General features: G+C 46.1%; 1 protein-coding gene across 3 annotated transcripts in view; it reads right to left on the minus strand.

Moving 5' to 3' along the window:
* The window catches only part of MACROD1 (mono-ADP ribosylhydrolase 1), a 251221-nt gene that overhangs the window by 57091 nt on the left and 172569 nt on the right, over positions 1 to 21561 (minus strand). The gene's annotated exons all lie outside the window — the stretch shown is intronic.

Consider the following 21561-nt stretch of genomic DNA (forward strand, 5'->3'; position numbering starts at 1 on the left):
CCACCCCAATTATCAGTCTCAGGCTCCTCTGGTCTCTTCCCAGGCCCACATTGCCTTTTAGCTTCCCTTTCGGCTTCCACGGGGCTGGCGCTTCTTTTGCTTTTGCCCTGAATATTTTCCAAAGAAAAAGAGAGAGAGAGAGAGAGAAAAACCACCATGTTTCTCCAGAGAGGCTGTTGAGAGCCGCGGGAGAGGCGCATCGCCTTTCTCACCCTGCCAAGGTGCATGCATGAGCACTGGGGCCCCCCACGGCTCCCATGCTCCCATGCGCCTTCCCATGCGCCAGAACGGGGCCAGGCCAGGTCTCGAAACGATCGATAAAGCTTCTTCTCCGGACACGTTTTCCGACGAAAGAACAGCTGCCTTTAAGTCAGATGGAGAAAGATGGCAGAGAAAAAAGAACGAAGAGCTTTCGGCGCATTGTATCCAGAGGTTAAAACACCCAACAAAACTGTATTTATGGGCTGATCGATCGATCGATCGATCTCCGCCTGCCTTGACCAAATAGATAGTGAAACATGTTTTTTTTCTTCCTGAAAAAAAAAAACAAAAAACCCACACACAATGGAGGAGCAGAGAGTTTCCCCCGCCCTGCCAAAAAATGAAAAGCCGCCCTTCGGTCTGCGAAATAGGCTGCCACGTTCTGGTGATTCAGCTCTCTGGATATCTTTTATTTATCTATTAAATCTATACGTCGGCTGTCTCGGTTTGCCAAGCGACTCTGGGAGGCTCACGATTCAATGGTTATTTTTTGCCCCTCGATTAAGAAAGATTTATCCCAGATCTTCATTACCCCAAAAGATGACTCACCGCGGCTCAAACGAACTGGGAAAAACCGTATCGTGAGATCAGCTTTCCCCCCCCCCCCCCATTCTGCAATTAAAGCAAATTTTACTTATGGGAAGAAAACATCGCTTGTGTTGTGGCCACAAGTGGCCAGCAGAGCTGGCAGCAGATTCAGACAGTGAGGAGGTTGGGGAGGAACGTGGGCCAGTCCTGGAGTCTGGGGAAGGATCGGACGAGGGCTCTGCGTCGGAGGCAGAGAGGGGGCCAGGGCCATCTGGTAGTTCTTTGCTGCCTCCGGAGTCTCCGGAGTCTGACATCAGCAAGGCAGAAGAACCGCAGGAGCCTGTACCCAGTGTGTGCATGCGCAGAGCTGCCAGGAGACAGGAACAATTAAGGAAACAGGGTCGACTTGGGAGTAAGGCTTGGAGATGATTGGCCCCTCGCATAAGACATAAAAGAGAAGTGAACGGGACGTGAGCTTTTGCAGGAAGCAATTAGTTCATCTGGTCGGTAAAAGCTTTGGAAAGTTCTGTTTGACTCTGTGCTAAGTTTGGCCTTACCCTGAGTGTGGCAATCAGTTCTCTGGCAGCATTCCAAGGGAGATAAGGAGGGTGTTTATAAACATTCCCCTGAAAGACTGTTCGAGAAGCCTTTCGGACTGGGAATGACAATAATTCACAGCCGTATGAATTAAAGAGGTTTGCCGGGACTAAGGTTGTGCTGTATACTCTCTAAGGAAGCCTAGGTCAGAACAGCTTGCAAAGTCTCCAGTTTCTCTCACGCTTCACCCGGTTAACTATTGATACAGGGAGTCTTCGACTTACAGCAGTTGGTTTAGTGACGGTTCAGAGTTACAACGCCACTGGGGGGAAAAAACTGACTTCTGAGTCTCTAAGGCACCAGTGTGCGAGACCAAATAGTGGCTGGGCGGGGCCACCCAGCAATTTAACAACCAGTTCGCCAAAACTGGGCCGAACCGGCTGAATCCCACCACTGCTTCTGACCGTTTTTTCACATTTACAAGCATTGCAGTAATCGCCAGGGTTAGGAGTGATCACAATTCAGACACTCGTCCTGTGATCAAAATTCAGACACTTGGCAACTGACTCATACTTATGACAGTGGCAGTGCTCCCCGGGATCGCGTGATCCCCTTTTGCGACCTCCTGATGAGCGAAGTCCATGGGGGAGCCGGATTCGCTTCACGATCGTGTTACTAATTTAAACAACTACGGTGATTCGCAAGGAAAAGTCAGAAAATGCGGGCCAAATTCACTTCACGACTGTCTCGCTTAGCAATGGGAATTTGGGGTTCAATTGTGGTCGTAAATCAAGGATTACTTATATTGAATGTGTCCTCAATGGCTTGGGGTCCTATTTTGGTCATGAATTGAGAACTACGTGCGTCTTTCCCAAAGACTCGGGGGTTCCCCATTGAGGTCGTAAGTTGAGGACTCCCTGCCTTGAACGCGTCCTTCTCCTATTCCTCACATCCTTCCCGCCATCCATTTCTCCAACCAGACTGTTTGTTTTGCGCCAAGGAAAGTGCTCCTAATGGCAGCCTCCGTGGTTCGGGGCCCATGAATCACTTGCCACAGGCAGCCAGGGAAGGAGGGAAGGAGGGAAGCCAGGCGCTGATGAAAATTAAAATGGCTTTTATTGATTGTATCCGAAGGAAACCCAGCCCCTTCACTCCCTTGCAGAGAGATTCAAATTCAATGGGATGGGAGTGGACTTCACGCAAAATGGCCCTTGCAACAAGCAGGAACCTCACAGAGTCACAGAGAGCTCAAAAACAAATTATCACACTTTACACAAAAATACCAGTTTTGGGCAATAGGTAGTAAAACAATGCTTTAAAAAGTAAAAAAAAAAAACCGTTATGATCATCGGGCGGCACAGCTGATTGTCACAGCTGATTGTTGGAACCTTTTTTTAAAACTTGTTTTAGTATTTTTTTTACTACCTATTTGCCCGAACTGGTAGTAAAAAAATGTTTAAAAAAAGTAAAAAAAAAAAAAAAAAAGTTCAGACGATCAGCTTTGCCGTGCGATTGTCGGAACTTTTTTTTTTTTTTAATTTTTAAAGCATTTTTTTACTACCGGTTTGGGTGAACTGGTAGCATTCTCACTACCGGTTCGGGCGAACTGTCCCGAACCGGTAGCATTTCACTCCTGGATGCAGGACCCAAAGCTCAGCATTTTTTTTTTTTTTTTGTTACGAACGCTACAAAGCGTTCCTGCCTGGACTACTGCAACGCTCTCTACATGGGGCTCCCCTTGAGGAGCACCCGGAGGCTCCAGCTGGTCCAGAATGCGGCCGCGCGGGTAGTTATGGGAGCGACGTGGCACTCCCATGTGACCCCCCTCCTGCGCGAGCTGCACTGGCTCCCAGTGGTCTTCCGGGTGCGCTTCAAGGTTTTGGTTACCACCTTTAGAGCGCTCCATGGCATCGGACCAGGGTATTTACGAGACCGCCTTCTGCTACCAATAGCCACTCACCGACCAGTACGCTCCCATAGAGAGGGGCTCCTCAGGGTGCCGTCGGCCAAACAGTGTCGACTGGCGGCCCCCAGGGGAAGAGCCTTCTCTGTGGGGGCACCTACCATCTGGAACGAGCTCCCCCCAGAGATACGGAGGATCCCAGACCTACGTGCTTTCCGCCGTGCCATCAAAACAGTTCTATTTCAGCAGGCTGGCCTGGCCTAACTCTCCTCTTTTAAATTTTTAATTTGTGTGATTTTATAAATTGGGTGTTTTAATCTGTGTTTCGGCCAAAATATTTAATAATTTTAAGGGATTTTTAAATATTTGTATTATCTGTATTTTATCTTGGCTGTTCACCGCCCTGAGTCCTTTGGGAGTAGGGCGGTATAGAAATTTGATTAATAAATAATAAAGAAAAGAAAGAAAGAAAGAAAGAAAGAAAGAAAGAAAGAAAGAAAGAAAGAAAGAAAGAAAGAAAGAAAGAAAGAAAGAAAAAAAGAAAGAAAGAAAGAAAGAAAGAAAGAAAGAAAGAAAGAAAGAAAGAAAGAAAGAAAGCGAATTCGGGCTGAAAATCTGAACCTGCACAGATTTTAAGGTCAAGTTTGGGAATTTGGACGACTAGTGTTGAAAAGGTGAGGGGACTTCTCTACGTGAGTGCGCGCACACGTACATACACACAAACCGATCCCCGGTGTTCACAGAGGGAGTCAGGGAAACACAGCTGCTTGTTCAGTTGCGGTCTCACAACCCTTAAGATCAATCAGATTTCTGCTGGGCTCTGGAAAAAAAAATCAAGCTTTCATAACAGCCTCGTCCACAATGCAGCTCATTCATCGTGGCCACAGTCATTTCCTTTATTAAAAAACCGATGCATTTCTGTCGCATCGCCGCTCATCGCCCCCCAAACGCCCTTCCCCCCCCAATATCCAAGCCTAGAAAGACAATCTTCATCCAGTATAGAAAACAGCCCTTTGAAGGCGTGGGAACCTCTGAGTTGGGCCCCGAGGGCGGGATTGGATTGGGAGTTCTCCCGCCGAAAAAAAATATATCTTTTCCAGGAATCTGGTGGGTGCCAGCCAGGAAGGGTTGACACTTTGGCATTTGGGAGAAGAGGGGGAAAAAAAAACAAAAACTTCAATAAAGGAGAATATTTGTAGCTCGGAGTTGAAATGAGGGCAGCTCCGTGCTCTCCGAGCTGGGTGGGTCATTTTCTTGCAAACGTTTTGTGACCTAGCTAAGTAATACCGTCAGTGCTAGAAGGGAGGGGGTTTGCTGCAAATGCCCCTTCTAGTTGAATAGTTCCTCCTCCTCCTCCTCTCCACAAACCCCCACCCTTCTAGTACTGATGATGTTAGTTAGTTGGGTCATGAAACGAAAACAACCAAGCTCAGAGAGCACCAACAGTCCTCCTCCTCCAGGTGGCAAGGTCCACTCCCTTCTAGCATTGATGATGTTACCTAGTTGGGTCAGGAAATGTCGAAAACAACGAAGCTCAGAGAGTACCAAGGACCTCATAGTCCTCCTCCTCCTCCATCCAACTCCCTTCTAGGACTGATGACGTTACCTAGCTGGGTCATTAAATGTCTGCAAGAAACCAACCAAGCTCAGAGAGTACCAAGGACCCCATAGTCCTCCTCCTCCTTCTCCTCCTCCTCCTCCAAACCCCACTCCCTTCTAGCACTGATGAGGTTACCTAGTTGGGTCATGAAACGTCTGCAAGAAAACAACCAAGCTCAGAGAGTACCAAGGACCCCATAGTCGTCGACGTCCTCCTCCTCCTCCTCCTCCTCCTCCTCCTCCTCCTCCATCATTATGCAAACACCTCATCCCTCTAGCACTGATGAGGTTACCTAATTGGGTCATGAAATGTCTGCAAGAAAAGAACCAAGTTCAGAAAGTACCAAGGACCCCTGAAAGTCCAAAGCATCTTATCTTGGCTTCCAGAGCTCACCCAGCCACCCTTTTCCATCGTGGTTGCAAAAACCCAGATCACCGAGAGGGGAAAAAGCTTGCGGGGACTTTGACACAACAGGTTTGTGGTTTTCGCGGAACGACAACGGGGCTCTGCCCCTGCGGTGATTTTTATTTTTCCACCGTCAAGTGTCTAGCCTCTGATTCTGGGGGAGGGGGCCGGGAGCAGGGAAGTGGGGAGACAGGACCCGGCGTTCTCTGTTTGCCCCTCCCTCCATTTTTTGACCATGTCTATTGATTGTCCATTGCGGTGAACTTTAGCATACAATCCCTCTTTTCTTTTGGGGGGTGACAAAGCGAAGGGGGGCCCGTGGTCATCTGAAAGGCCTTGGAGGAAGCGTCAACAGGGTCCCCATTCATTTCTCCACCCTCCTCGCCCCACCCCAGTCAAGAGAGGCGCCGTTGCCAGAGTGCATGGGAGGTTAGGAAGAATCCTTCCCTTGTCCCCCGCTGGTTTCAAGCAGGCTCAGCCGGCGGACGCAGAAGGGGGAATATGACTTTGCCAGACCAGCGTCCGCTGCAGAGGTCGCCCGGAGGGATTTCCAGATATTAAGGACACCCAGTGCTGGGGGTGGGGAACGTGTGCTCTGCTCCCTGCAGGATCAAACCCAGATCCGTTCAGATGCCTTTAATTCAGGTACCTCAATCCCTGCAGCTTTTTATTATAAAGTTTGGACTACAACTCCCAGAATTCCCCAAGCAGCGTGCAGGCTGGGGAATTCTGGGAATTGAAGTCCAGACCTCTTCAAGTTGCGGAGGTTACAAAAAACTCTGCTCTAACTGATAGGCTGGACTACAATTACAGCAGTCTGGACTACAACTCCCAGAATTCCCCAGCCTCCAGAAGCTGGGGAATTCTGGGAGTTGAAGTCCAGACCTCTTCAAGTTGCGGAGGTTACAAAAAACTCTGCTCTAACTGATAGGCTGGACTACAATTACAGCAGTCTGGACTACAACTCCTAGAATTCCCCAGCCTCCAGAAGCTGGGGAATTCTGGGAGTTGAAGTCCAGACCTCTTAAAGTTGCGGAGGTTGAAAAACTCTGCTCTAACTGATAGGCTGGACTACAATTACAGCAGTCTGGACTATAACTCCCAGAATTCCCCAGCCTCCACAAGTTAGGGAATTCTGGGAGTTGAAGTCCAGACCTCTTAAAATGGCCGAGGTCGAGAATATCGGTTATAACCGGTAAGCAGCTTCCCACCCGCAACCGGAGAGGGAGCGTGTCGGTTTTTATTAATGTATTGCATTTTTTAATTAGACGTTTTGAAGGAACATGATGAATTAGAAAGATCAATTAGAAAAGGAAGGAAGTGGAACAAAAGAACAGGACGGATGAATGCATGCAAATGAGTAAATAAGGGATTTACAAAAGGAAGTGGGGAGTAGAATTTGTCAGGAAGGTGTGAATGGATTGGAATAATTGAATGTATTGTCAAGATTTCACCCTGGGATGGTCGAAGCGAGGGATAAAATATCAGGACCACGGTCAGCGCAGTATAAATCGCCCTATGAAATTGCGACCTGCAATGAGTTCTGACGTTCAGCTGTATGTTGAGTGACCGCAGCACTGGAAAAAGTTCAGACTTATGACTGATCCTCACCGTTATGACCGTTGCAGCCTCCCCCACGGTCGTATGATCAAAATCCGGGTGCATGTATTTACGACGGTTGCCACATTCTGAGATGAGGGGATGACCATCTGTGGCCCGCCCCTCCCCAGCTGGCTTCCGACAATCAAAGTCAATGGAGAGGCTGGATCTGCTTAAAGACCATGCGATTCGCTTAACAACTGCAAGGGGTTCGCTTAAAAAACTATGCAATTGGCTTAACAACGGCAGAGGTTCGCTTACGTCCAGTAGCGCAAAAGGCTGCAAAATCAGGAGCGACTCACTTAACGACCCCTTTGCTTAGCAATGGCAATTCTGGCTCCAATTGTGGTCGTAAAACGAGGACTGCCTGTAAAGTTCATTCTAATTTGGAAGTCTGATATAGACGACAATGGAAAATTTTGTGCGGTGATGGATGGAAGGTTTTCTGACTGGCACCTGAAGCTTTCCCGACCGGCGTCCATCCAGCTCCAATCTAGGATGGCCAATAGCCGAGGACCATGGGAACTGTAGTTCCAAGCAACCCAAAAATACCAGTTTGGGGCAGATGTGTCATGTTTCCGACCCCAAAAGAAGAAATGGCTGCACGTAGACATCTCTTGTCTAAGAAATGTAGGGAGTCCTTGACTTACAACCTTTCATTTAGTGACCATTCGAAGTTACGATGGCACTGAAAAAAGTGAGGTGTGATTATTTTTCACATTTATGACAGTTGCAGCATCCCCAGGGTCACGATCGGGCGCTTGGCCACCGACTCATATTTATGACGGGTTGCAGAGTCCCGGTCGAGGGAGGTGACGCAATCCCCCTTTTGGCGACCTTCCGTCAAGCCAAGACAATGGGGGAAGCCGGATTCACTTAACAACCTGCTGAACTAGCTTATCAACTGCCGTGATCCACTTAACAACGGCAGCAAGAAAGGTCGTACAATGGGGCAGAACGAACTGAAACAATGTCTGGCTTAAAGCAACAGGAACGTTGGGCTCAGCAATCCGTATTGCTGTACAATAAAAAAGATGGAAATGGAAGAAAGGCCAACCCCGAACATGTGCAAATGTATTTTAGGATAAAGAATGAATTATTAAAAAGTAAAAAAAAAAGAATAAATATGAGTAAAAATAGAGAAATTAGCATTTGAGGGCGAATGAAGATGTCGTTTATATAAATAAACACAGAAATATTAAGGTATGATTAAAAAATATGGGAAAAAGATGATTTTGGCAGAAATTGTAACTAAGTAAAATGTATTTGGATATGATAAATTGTGTGAGATATGATATGGCCAATACTCTTCATAAAGTATTGAAGGGGGGGGGAAGGGAAGGGAAAAAAATCAATAAAACTTGATTTAAAAAAAGGAATGTTGGGCTCAAAAGCCGAGAACTATCTGTTGGGTGGGGAAGGAAGAGAAATAAATAAAAAAGCCTCTGCTGATCAGGCAATTTAGCTGGGATCGTCAGAGGCATTTAAAAGAAAAAAAAGGGTTTTTTTCTTTTAAAAGCCTTTGACGATCCCAGCTAAGTTGCCTGATCGGCAGAGGCTTTTTTTTTTTTTTTTTTTTTACTTTTAAAAGCATTTTTTCGGCCGAAGAGGTTGTAGAAAAAATGCTTTTAAAAGTAAAAAAAAAAGCCTCTGATGATTGTGCGGCTCAGCTGGGCATGGGAGGGGGCAGGGATTTTTGCTACCGGTTCTCCGAACCACCTGCCTCCATCGCTACCGGATCGGGCGATCCGGTCCGAACCAGGAGCATTTTACCCCTGACACAAAAACCGGAAAGAGGTTCTTCGAATTAAACCGTCAACTCGTGCCTGGGTAGCCTCGGCAGCCCTTGCCGATGTCCGTGGCCCATCCGCCCCGCGATTTCTCGATGAATAATTGAAACGGCTCTGGATACATTTATTATCCCTTTAGTGCCAAAGTGGCACAGAAAGACTGGTGGTAATTGAAAAAATAGAACACAAATCTCTCGTTGAAAGGCCTGTTTCTTATCGCAGAGTAAACATGTCAGGCCTAATAAACAAAAAGAAGGAGAGGCGGGATGGGCAGCCAGGCCTGGCCGTTGATTTAACCGCTGATTTAGAACCCGGCTCCCGGTTTTTGCCGAAGAGAAAAAGGGTCCAGTATGGTGGCTTTTAAAAAACACACAAAGATTTCAAGGGGGGCCGTGGGGAATGATAATTTATTTATTTATTTATTTATTTGTTTAAATTTCTATACCGCCCTTCTCCAATGTAGGACTCAGGGCGGTGAACAGCCAAAGTAAAAACAAGACATACATACAAAACATACAAAATCTAAAAAAGAACTGTTTAAAATAATTAAATAATTTTGGCCGTAATTAAAACATTCCAATTTAAAATCCGTTTAAAATTTGACTCAAGCCAGCCCAGCTAGTTGAAATAAATGGGTTTTCAGGGCCCGACGAAAAATCCGGAGGTCTGTTATTATCCGTAACTCTGGGGGAAGGTTGTTCCAGAGGGTGGGCGCCGCCACAGAGAAGGCTCTCCCCCTGGGGGTCGCCAGCCGACATTGTCTGGCGAACGGCACCCTGAGGAGGCCCACTCTGTGGGAGCGTACTGGCCGGTGGGAGGCTATTGGTGGCAGAAGGCGGTCTCGTAGGTCATAATCGTATTAATTAAATCAAGGAAGGTGGGTTTGGTGGTTTTTTTTCCCCGTCCTTCTCTCCCCTCTGGGCTTCTATCGACCTATAAAACGTCATTTTCTTTGTGTGTGCGTGTTTTTTTTTCAATTGGCTGGAAAGAGGTTTGGTCCAAAGTGAGATTTTTGGCACAGGGATTGCAAAAACGAGCCCAACTGAAGCTTGGCACGGCTCCCTCGTGGGCCAGTAGGAGAACACAAACCACTTTGCAGGATGAGTGACGGTTTTGGGCAACGGACAAGGGGACGAGAAGACCCCGATAGAGGCGTTTGGACATCAAGGAATTGGAGTGAGGGTCTCCAAATCTGCCCCGACCTATGAATGCCCCCACCCCACCCCAGCAGAGGCAGAATGGCTTTGCAGAGCTGCCAAAAATGTCTCCCGGATTTGGGAAAGGGAGTTTTTTAAAATGTATGTGCATGTGGGGCAGTTTGGAAAAAGAAACACATCAGCTGCCCCAAATGATTTAAAATTCAGATTATTTGTGTACATCTGCTCCCCTCCTGCTAGAGGAGAGGCCAGTGGTGAAATCCAAAAATGTTCCCTACTGGTTCTGTGGGCGTGGCTTGGTGAGCAGTCATGTGACTGGGTGGGCGTGGCGTGGCGGTCATGCGACCGGGTGGGTGTGGCTTGGTGGTCATGTGACCGGGAAAACCAACTATCACACTTTACACAAAAATAACGCAAAAGCTACACAACTGACTCACATACCATGCAAAAGGAGCTGGACTTCACACAAAATGTCATAATTTTAAACTGTTTTTAATAGGGTTGCTGATTTTAATTTTATTTCATTGTGATTTGTATTGGAATTTGTCATTTTGTAAGCCGCCTTGAGTCCCTAGGGAGAAAGGCGGCATATAAATCGCAATAATAAATAAATAAATAAATAAATAAATAAAATGGCCCCTGCAACATGCAGGAACCTCACAGAGTCACAGAGAGCTCAAAAACAAACTATCGCACTTTACACAAAAATACCGGTTTGGGCAATAGGTAGTAAAAAAATGCTTTAAAAAGTAAAAAAAAAAAAAAAAAGTTCTGAGGATCTCGCAAGGCACAGCTGATTGTCACAGCTGATTGTCACAGCTGATTGTTGGAACCTTTTTTAAAAACTTTTTTTCAAGCATTTTTTTTACTACCTATTGCCTGAACCGGTAGTAAAAAAATGCTAAAAAAAAAGTAAAAAAAAAAAAAGTTCAGATGATCACCTGTGCCGCACGCTCGTCGGAACTTTATTTTTACATTTTAAAGCATTATTTTACTACCAGTTTTTTTACTTTTTTAAAGCATTTTTTAACTAAAAAAAGTTTTCAAAAAGTTTTGACGATCAGCTGTGACAATCAGCTGTGCCCGCGATCGTCAAAACCTCTTTTTTTTTACTTTTTTAAAGCATTTTTTTACTACCGGTTTGGGTGAAGTGGTAGCATTTTTTACTACCAGTTCGGGTGAACCGGCCTGAACCGGTAGCATTTCACCCCTAGTCTCGCCTTAGCAACCGAAATTTTGGGCTCCGTTGTGGCCATAAGTGGAGGACTTACTTATACAGCTTTTTGACGCTTTTGAGCAATTTAGCAGATCTTTTAAGGCAAGGAATTGGGGATTATTTTGCTTCTGGAAAAAAAACAACCTCCCCACTCGTCTTTTCCCCAGACATCCACATTTCAAACTCTAGGGAAGGAATGTGACGGAGCAGAAATTCTTAAGGAAATTGATTTTTTCCCCCACCCCAAGAGGCAGCGAGGCTGGTTGGGGACTAGGTGCCGAGGGAAAGGCTTAAAAAAATCTGGTATAAAAAGCAAAGAAAGGGAGAAAGGAGTTTCTTTTCTAGCTGCTGGGAGCATCTCACATTCCAGTCTGAAAGGATTTTTTGTAGGAAGGAAGGAAGTTAAAGAGAGGTTGTCAAACAGGCAGAGAAAGCCGCCATCCGGATTCAATCCCTTTTCTTCGGTTTCAAACACAACCTCGAAGAGGAAGCAAATGAATTAAGACTATCGCTTCCAGTTTTGGTCACCCCTGTTACAAAAAAGACATTGAGATTTTGGGGAAAAGTGCAGAGAAGAGCAACAAGGATGATTAAAGGCCTGGAGACGAAAATATATGAAGAACAGGTTGCAGGAACTGGGTATGGCTAATCTAGAGAAAAGAAGGACCAGGGGAGACATGATAGCAGTCTTCCAATATTTGAGGGGCTGCCCCAAAGAAGGAGTCAAACTATTCTCCAAAGCATTTGACAGCAGGACAAGAAGCAACAGATGGAAACTAATCAAGGAGAGAAACAACCTGGAATTAAGGAGAAATTTCCTGACAGTGAGGACAATTAACCAGTGGAACTGCTTGCCACCAGAAGTTGTGGGTGTTCCATCGCTGGAGGTTTGAAATGGTAGAGGAGGGCCTCCTGCTTGAGCCTCCAAGGTCCCTCCCAGCTCTATTCTGATTGATAATTAAGTTGGCAAGATGCAGAATTGCACGCCCCAATTTTTTTTAAAAATAAACATTAAAAATTGCACCCTTCCTTGCTTCCTGCCTGCCTGCCTTCTTCCATCACTCCCTCCCTCTTCCTTTCCTTTCCTTTCCTCTCCTTTCTCTTCCCTTCCCCTTCCTTCCTTCCTTTTCTACCTTTCCTTTCCTTCCCTCCCCTCCTTTCCTCTTTCTTCTCCTTTCTCTTCCCTTCCCCTTTCTTTCTCATTCCTTCCTTTCCTTCCTCACTTTTCCCCTTCCTTCCTTCCTTCCTTCCTTTCCTCTCTTCCTTTCCCTCCCCTCCTTTCCTTTCCTCTTTCCTCTCCTTTCTCTTCCCTTCCCCTTTCTTTCTCCTTTCTTCCTTTCCTTCCTCACTTTCCCCCTTTCCTTTCTACTTTCCTTTCTCTTTTCTCTCCTTCTCTTTTCCTTTCAACTTCCTTCCTTCTTCTCCTTTTCCTTCCCTTCCCTTCCCTACCCTCCTTTCCTCCTCTCTTCTTTTTCTCTTCCCCTTTCTTTCCCCTTCCTTCCTTTCCTTCCTCACTTTTTCCCTTTCCTTTCATTTCCTTTCCTTTTCTTTCCTTTCTACTTTCCTTTCTCTTTTCTCTCCTTCTTTCTCTTCCCTTCCCCTTCCTTCCTTCCCTCCTTCCTTTTCGTCCTTCCCTTCTCTTCCCTTTCCCCTTTCCTTTTCCCTGGGAAATGGGCACATTTAAACTTAAGCTTGTACATTGCCTGACCTCTGTAGACGCCATACGCTAAATAAATAAAATGAAGCGGGCACAGAAGATTGATTGCAACGACAGGGTAAAAAATCCAGCTTTACCTTGAATATAATAATGTTGTTATTGTTGTTTTTAAAGGACACTATTCTTTGACATCTTGTGTAAGCAGCTTTTTTGGCGGGGGGGGGGGGGATCAGGAAGAGGAAGCCCGTGGAAGCTTCTCTGATTGACAGTTTGTTGTTTTTCTTCATTAGCTCAGCCGGACGAGAGATTTATGGGGGATTTTTTACGAATAGCCCAGTTCCGAGGTCCAGCTTTTTAACACCACGCCGAGATTTATGGCACTTAGTCGCAGGAGAGTGCATTAGCGGAAGGGCATCACTCTCTTCTAGGAGCCCACCCCCACCGCCCCCCCAAGCAAAAAACAAAAACAAAAACGCTCCATCTCTTTCTTCCTCTCTTTTTAATTTGATTGCAAAACAACTTTTAAAGGCTGGGAAATAAAATAAAAAACAACAAAACAACCCCCCGAAGTAATGGACTGAAATTGTACTTCTGGACAAGGACACCGGCGAAGTGGCAGCCGAACGGGTACGGGTGGAAAGGGAGAAGGTGGGAGGGGGGGGAGAAAGAGGGACCTGTCAAACTAGATCTCGAGTCTATCCGCCAATCTGGGCGCTGAGAATCTGAAAAAGGACAGGAGAGAGAATTTGCCCCGTGCAATCTCAGAAATGGTCCTTTCGGCTGAGCCATTTGTTTCTATATTAAATTTGGAGGGGATGGTGAATGCCTTTCCTGAGAGGTTTAGCCCCATAAATGAAATTAACAAAAAAAAAAAGAAAAAAAAAAGGCTTTATAAAAATTGCTTTAGGGTGGGGCCGGTGGCTGCGTAGACACGTACTTCGAAATATATATATATATAATTTCATTCGTGAATAAAATGACGTAGCTGGAAAGCAAAGATACGCACTGCCCAGCGTTTATTGCTAGGAATGTGCAATGAACATTGGCCATTAGAAGCTGCAGGGAGTCCTCAACGTACGGCCACTCGTTAACGGCTGTTCGCAGTTACATGGGCACTGGAAAAAAAAAGTGATTTTAGGACCAGTCCTCACACTTACGGCCATCACGGCATCCGTACTGAGCAAAATTCAGGGGCTTGGCATGTATTTAGGGTGGTCGTCGTATCCCAGAGTCATGGGACGACTTTCCCAGCCGGCAAACTCAATGGGGAGGGGGAAGGCGGATTCGCTTAAGCACCGCACAATCCGCTTAACGACTGCAGTGATTCGCTGAAGCAAAAGGTCGAAAAACCACGCGTGCGCGACTCACTGAAGGGCTGCCTCCTTTAGCGATGGAAGCTCTGGCCCCAATTGTGGTCGTACATCGAGGACTTGCTTGTAGCGACAGACGCAACATTTTCACTGCACTAAACGCTGTATGTATTTTTTTACCTCGTTGGGTTGTGTTTTCTGCGACGGCTGCTTTATTGGCAGAAGTAAATTTAGCTGCTTTTGCAAGCCGTTTTTGTTTTTTTAATCGTCAGCTCTCCTCCGCTTCTCAGATTATACACACACACACACACACACACAAAAACCGTGTTTGGAGGGAGGGCGCTAAACAACCCCCTTCCTCAAGTCAAGCCAAATCTTTAAGGACGCTCAGCTTCCAGGTGTTCAGGCAACATCTGGAGGGTGCCTCCGTCCAGATGTGCTGTGACAGGAGCATTTTTCAGGAGAGCTATTTTTAGCCCCTCCGGGAGCCATGAAAAGGAGGCTCCCAGTTGTCAGGATTACTGTTTTCGGTGGCATCAATCTTAACCAGGTTTAAGTGAGTCTCGTCACTCACATCTCAGGCGGGTGGAGAGATATGCAGGTCCTCCCCAAAATGGAGAAAGTGATTTCAATCCCTCTGGTGGTTTCTTTTGGGTTTCCCTCCCTCCCTCCCTCCCTCCTTTCTTCTTTCTTTCTTTCTTTCTTTCTTTCTTTCTTTCTTTCTTTCTTTCTTTCTTTCTTTCTTTCTTTCTTTCTTCTTCCTTCCTTTCTTTTTCTTTTTCTTTTTCCTTCCTTCCTCCCTTCCTCCCTTCCCCCATCCCTCTCCCTTCCCCTCCCTCCTTCCCTCTTCCTTCCTTCTGCTTTCCTTTCCTTTCCTTACCTTTCCTTTCTCCCTCCTCCTCCTTCCTTCCTTCTTTCCTCCCTCCCTCAGTCCCTCTTTCTCTTTCTTTCTTTCTTTTTCTTTCTTTCACTTTTTGTTTTTCTTTTTCCTTCCTTCCTCCTTTCCCCCATCCCTCCCTCCCCCTTCCCCTTCCTTCCTTCTGCTTTCCTTCCTCCCTCTTCCTCCTTCCTCCCTTTTTCCTCCCTCCCACCCTTCTTTTCTTTCTTTCTTTCTCTTTTTTCTTTTTCCTTCCTTCCTTCCTCCTTCCTTCCTTCCTCATAAGACTCAACTTGCTCACTGTGGGCACGTGTAAAGTCGCCAGCTGCTCTTCGCAGTCGCCGCAGCACAGGAAAATGGCCGGAAAACGGTCCGAAAAACGGTAAAAAAAAGGCCATTTTTCAGGCTGTTTTCAGGCTGTTTTTTCGGGCTGTTTTCAGGCTGTTTTCCAGGCTGTTTGGGGGCCATTTTTGTGCTGTTTTCAGGTCATTTTGGAGCCGTTTTATGAGCCGTTTTCAGGCCATTTTTCAGGCTGTTTTGGGGCCATTTTTTGGGCCATTTCAGGCTGTTTTGGGGCCATTTTTTGGGCTGTTTTCAGGTCATTTCTGGGCCATTTTTGGGCCGTTTTCAGGCCGTTTTGGGGTCATTTTTGGGCCGTTTTCAGGCCATTTTTGGGTTGTGTTCAGGCCACTTTTCAGGCAATTTTCAGGCCATTTTCGGGCCATTTTTCGGCCCCGGAAAACAGCCTGAAAACAGCCAAAAAACAGTCATGCATGTGCTGGTCAGCTTCGGGCATCCCCGCCCGTTCTGGTTTGGGCACTCAGTGCCGAAAAGGTTGGCCATCATTTGCCGTAGGCAATCCTGGCTAGCTGGGGAGAGGTGGAGGGAGAGGAAAGGAGAGGGGCGAAAGGAGGCTCATTGCTAAGTCTGCAGCTTCAGGGTTTATTTGCAAGCCGGGCGGGGAGCACAGGTTAATGGAAGGGAGAATAAATCCCCCCCCTTGGGTCTTGTTTATCAACATGCCCCCCCCAAAAAAAAGAAGAGTTGACAAGTTCGAGCCTTTAACGAGTGAAACCGAATGGGATCACCGGTGGGTTCAGACATAAATAAGAGACCCATTAATGCTGGCAACGAGGTTGCTGGGAGGGGGCAGCTTGGAGGGAGGGAGGGAGGGAGGGACGAACGGAGGGCTTCGTTTGCTAGACCCCTTCATCTGTTTGCAATTTGCTTGCTGGCAGGTTGGAATTCAAGGCTTGCTTTGCAAATATTTCGGCTGAGCAAGGGCTGGGCTGCGCTACTTATGGGGCGGGGGGCAGGGGGGAGATTGCAGAATTGTAAAGGGCCCCTTTGTTGTTGCAAGTTGCGATGTTAGCTAAGTTAGGTTTGCAAGAGAAGCGCCGAGCTCAAAGAGCACCAAGGACCCAGGGGTCGGGGTTCTAATTTTTTTTTTACTACCGGTTCTGTGGGCGTGGCTTACTTTGTGGGCGTGGCTTGATGGTCATGTGACGATTCTTTAGGATTTAGCAGAGGTACTGGGTCTACCAGGCTTTTAACTGCTTGCAGAGCCATACCGGTCTACCCATTCGTTTTTCGAGCGTCCCGGTCTACCACCACACTGCCTTTTAACACTGATCAGCTGTAGGGCGGCCCTTTGAAGCCTCGGGGCAAGAGTTTAAACAGTTTTTTTCCTTCTAGCCGGTTAGCTGGGACTCGGGAGGCAGCGAATAGATTGGGGGCGGGGCCAAATAAAAGGTAAGAATAATATGGGGAGGGGGGCGGGAGGGCCCAGCTCCCAAACAAAGAGAACCGGTTCGGTGACGTCATATCGTCAACCGCTACTGGCTCAGCAGAACCGGGCCGAACCGGGAGGAACCCACCACTGCAAGGACCCCCCAGTCCTCCTCCCCCTCCTCCCTGCAAAGCCCTTTCCCTTCTAGCACTGATGATGTTCTGAACCTATGGTGAACCTATGGCACACTATTGCCGCCTGTGACATGCGGAGCCATATCTGTGGACACATGAGCGTTGCACTAGCTCAGCCAGCTGATTTTTGGGCCTTCTGGGCCCACCGGAAGTCAGGAAATGGGCCTCTGGGGGAGTAGGGGAGGCTGTTTTTGCCCTCCCCAGGCTCCAAGAAAGCCTACCGGGCCCACCGGTAACCTTTTTGCCATTGCATGCTAAAAGCAGAGAGAGTGGGGGGGGGTCGCGCATGCATGTGCAGGAGGGGGCATTGAATTATGGGTGTGGGCACGCATGCGCATGACCCCTCCCCTGCTTTTGGCACGCGACGGCAAAAAGGTTAGCCATTACTGTACTAGCCTGTGACTGCTGCTTGCATAATCATTGGCTATCGGAAGAGGCTGCCCAGTGCTGCTCTGTAGGAGTAACTGTTCTCAGCTGATCTTTTCTAGTAAACTTTCTTGAAAATGAGGGCAGGCGGGGATGGGGCGGGGGGATTTCTCCCTCCCCCCCATAGAGGGGTGGGAGACTTAATCTCTTTCTAGCCCAGGTTAGCTTCAAATATGCTTATTTATAAATCCATTCCGTGGCATTTAAGAACTAAGCCGTAGATTAAAAGAAGAAGAAAAAATTATAGGAAAGCTAGCGTCGTTTAAAATATATTTTTTTTTCTCCTCTCAGCTCACATACTTTTTGTGTGTGTGTGTGCTTCTTATCCTAAAAATAACCATTTTTTTTTTTACATCCACATTTCCTGGGCGCTGAAAAATTTGGAGAAGGACCAAGAGAGAAAGCTGGTTAAAAGTCGGTTTGCTTAAAAAAAGGCCAAGATTCTCCTCTCTGTCACAAGCCAGCATGTATCCCTTGTTCAACCACCATTGCAGAAATGGCTGAATTTCATTGCTGAATAAAAAGATGGGAACACCTGATGAGGAGATATATTCCTTGAAATAGAGAGGGGGGGGGATGGATGAATGAATGGATGATAGATGATATACATTATAGATTGATGATAGATAGATAGATAGATAGATAGATAGATAGATAGACGGATGGACAGATGGATGATAGATTGATGATAGATAGATAGATAGATAGATAGATAGATAGATAGATAGATAGAAAGAAAGAAAGAAAGAAAGAAAGAAAGAACACACACGCACACACACACACACACACATACTGGTACATACATTTATATATATAAATTTGGTATAAAATGGTTTGTCGTGAATATATATGAATGATGAGATATATTCCTTGAATATATATATTCTTGGTTTATTTTTTGTTCTACTTAATTTTTATTTTTGGTGAACAGCAAAGAATGCTGGCTTTTATTTGGGGACGCTTTCAATTTGGATGTTTCCTGATGCCTCCTAATCTTGTGGAAGGGGCAGTAAACAAATTTAGGGCACAAATAAATAAAACCCGGACCGAAAAGGTGCAGAAATCCGACACGTCGGTTGTTGAGGACGGCGTGCAAGAGGAACGTTCAGCTTGAGCGTGTTGGACTTGGGGGCAGCTTGAAAAACCTGAAGGAGAATATCTCATGAGGCACAGAAAGCTTTAATACTAGGCAGGAGACGGGGATGATGACAGCTAAATCTCGGGAGTCTTTGGTCCTCCCAAAATGTGTCAGCCTCGCGGGAGAAACCGGACAGAAATCACAACTGGATAAACTTAATTCTGTGTTTATTGTAAAGCTACCTCGACAGAATCTGGCTGGTCTGAAAGTACCATTTTCCCACTGTCAATTTTTAACAAGCTGAGAAAATTAGAGGAAGGTCCATTGTGAGCCTCTTGCCTTGCCCGTTATAGGTAGTCCTCGACTTACGACCACGATTGAGCCCCAAATTTCCGTTGCTGGGTGAGGGAGTGGTGACGTTTTGCCTCATTTTACGACCTTCCACACCACATTTGTGAAGCGAATCACCGCCGTTGTTAAATTAAGAACAGAGCTGTTAAATGAATCCCCGTTGACTTCGCTTGTCAAAAAGGGGGAATTGCGTGACACTGCAACCGTCATAAATGTGAGTCGGTTGCCAAGCGTCTCTTAATTTTGATCATGTGACCAGGGGGAAGCTGCAACAGTTCTAAGGGTTAAAAATGGTTACAAAGTCCCTTTTTTCAGTGCCCTTGAAACTTTAAACCAGGGGTCAGCAACCTGCGGCTCTGGAGCCGTATGTGGCTCTTTCACCCCTCTGCTGCAGCTCCCTGTCACTCAAAATATGTGTCACAACTGCCAATGCACCGGCATGTGATTTATTGAGCTTTTCGACCTCCGGTAGGCCAACCATGAATAAATCCAAGAAAAGAAAAGTTTCAGAAGAAAACAGAACGTTTAATTCAACTACATATGCTAGTTTTGTGGCCGCTGAAGAAATAAGTCAGGCACAGGAAGGGTTTTTGTGGCTCCCGGTGTTTTCTTTTCTGTGGGAAACAGGTCCAAATGGCTCTTTGAGTGTTTAAGGTTGCAGACCCCTGCTCTAAACAAATGGATGTGAGCCAAGGATTTACCAGTATTTAGCTCAGGGCTCAGCTGTCTCTTATCTAACTGTTCCCTTCTCTTCGCAGGCCTCCCAAGGTCTTCCCACATACCATTACAGAATGGTACGTGGGAATCAGGAACCAGATGCAACTTGCTGTTTGTGTGGAGAACAGAGAATCCATAGGAAGCTGAAAACCTATGAAAATCCTTGCTTTGTAGACAATGCCCACAATGTGCAGTGGGGCCTTAAATTTGTGGTAAGAACAATTGGAGGAGCGGGAAGTATTCAATTCAGGGGTGGGTCCTTGAAGCAGGTGATGACACTGAGGAGCTTAGGAGGAAGTGGGTCAGGACAAAACCCTGATTTGAAAATCAAATAAAAAGAAGCCTCTCTATTCTGAAGGTACTGCACTGGACATACAAAGGTAACCACGAGTGTCTTAATAATTAAAAGGGATATACATTTTTTTAAAAAATCAAAAGAGTGACTTGGATAACTTCCCTGTATTGGATTTGCAAAAGAGAATTCTAAAGCTTTGAAGGATTTTTTGAGAAGGGACAAAGAAAGAAGGAAAAAAAGAAATCAAATTCCAGGACATTATTTGGAGGGACTTAAGATCATGATTGTAAAAGGAAGGAATGTAAAGGTGGCTTATTTGATCAAGGTTAAAACCATTATGTTGTTATCTCTGGTAATCCCGAATGGATTTTTGCTGATCGGGATTGAATAACGAGGCTTTAAAGATGTGTTTATAGATAAGAGATGAGATATGGGAAAAAGAAAATGTTGTATTTTAAGAGAAAGTGATAAATTACCGGTACTAAAATTATTTATACTTGTTGAGAAGAAAGGGGAAGTCATTTCTTTATAAATTTCTTTTCTTCTTTTTTTTCTTTTAATATACGCCAAAGTTTGTTTTCTATTCTGCCAAACATCTGGCTGATCGACCAATTTCATTTTTTTAATGGCCTCGCTCAATCGATTATGTAAATGAACTGCTATCACAAGCATTTTTGGGGATTTCTGGGACAGCCCGGAGAAATTTTCACTCAGAATTTTTCTCTCGCCCTAAGAAGCAGAGTAGAAATGTGCTAACAAGAGGCCTCCTAAGGCTGCATCCCAGGAAAATAACCAGAGCAAACAGCGATACGGTTCACATCAAATGCTAAAATGCAGATTTTCCCCAAGCAGTGCTTTATGGAAGAATCCGCCACCGGCTGAATTTGGGAAAAAAAAAATCCATAATTCTTAAAAGCGGTCTAGAAACGACAGGGAATAATAGAGGTGGAAGGGACCTTAGAGGTCTTCTAGTCCAACCCCCGACACCATTTCGAACAAATGGCTGTTCAATCACCTCTTAAAATCCTCCAGCGATGGAGGTTTTTATGTTTACATAAACACATGTTCACATAACATGCAAGAAGAACACATTCCCACAACATGCACAGTTCCAAACACATTATTTTCATGGCACAGCATTGAAGAGAGGCCGAGTTTCATGGCAGATGACTTTGAATAATAATAATAAAAAGATTTTCCCCACCACATCCCCCCAAAATGAGAAATAAATGCAGGACTGGCTTTCCAACGGCTATTTACATGGGGACAAAGTTAATATGAGTTCTTAAGTAGCAGACACAGAAAAAAACCACAGGTCGGAGAGAAAGAGTCACTTAGCAGCAAGAGGAATGCTTTCAGAGGTGGGATTCAGCCGGTTCGGAATTTGACAGATGCTAATTTTACATCTGGTTCACCAAACCAGTAGTTGCAAGGACTGGCTGGCTCCGCCCACCCCACCCCGCCCCTCCCAGGAATCTCCATGCGGCCCATTTTGGATGCGAGGTAAGTGCAGGGCCCACACAGAGGCTCTGGGAGGGCGAAAAACGGGCCCGTTTCCAGCCTCCGGAAGGCCTCCAGAGCTCAAGGGAGACCATTTTCACCCTCCTGGAGGCTTGAGAAAAGCCTCCGGAGCCTGGGGAGGGCAAAAATGCCCCCTCCCCACAGTGGTGCAGGAGGCCGAGTAAGCCACCCCCACCCAGCAACCGGGAAGAGAACCGATTGCTAAAATTTTTCAATCCCACCCCTGGACGCTATCTACATTTGATTTAAGAAACGAAATAAATAAAATAGAACGAAGCAAAGAAGGGAAGGGACTAAAGCGAAAGTGAAAGCAAAATAAAGCAGAAGTGGAAGTAAAAGGTGAAAGTGAAACTGAGGGCGGAGGCGGAGGCGAAGGAGAAGCTGAAGGTGGAAGGGAAGTGAAAGGGAAA

This window comes from Pituophis catenifer, unplaced genomic scaffold (assembly GCF_029215685.1).
Source record: "Pituophis catenifer annectens isolate HBS135680 unplaced genomic scaffold, rPitCat1.0.hap2 SCAF_10, whole genome shotgun sequence".
Taxonomy (NCBI): Eukaryota; Metazoa; Chordata; class Lepidosauria; order Squamata; family Colubridae; genus Pituophis; species Pituophis catenifer.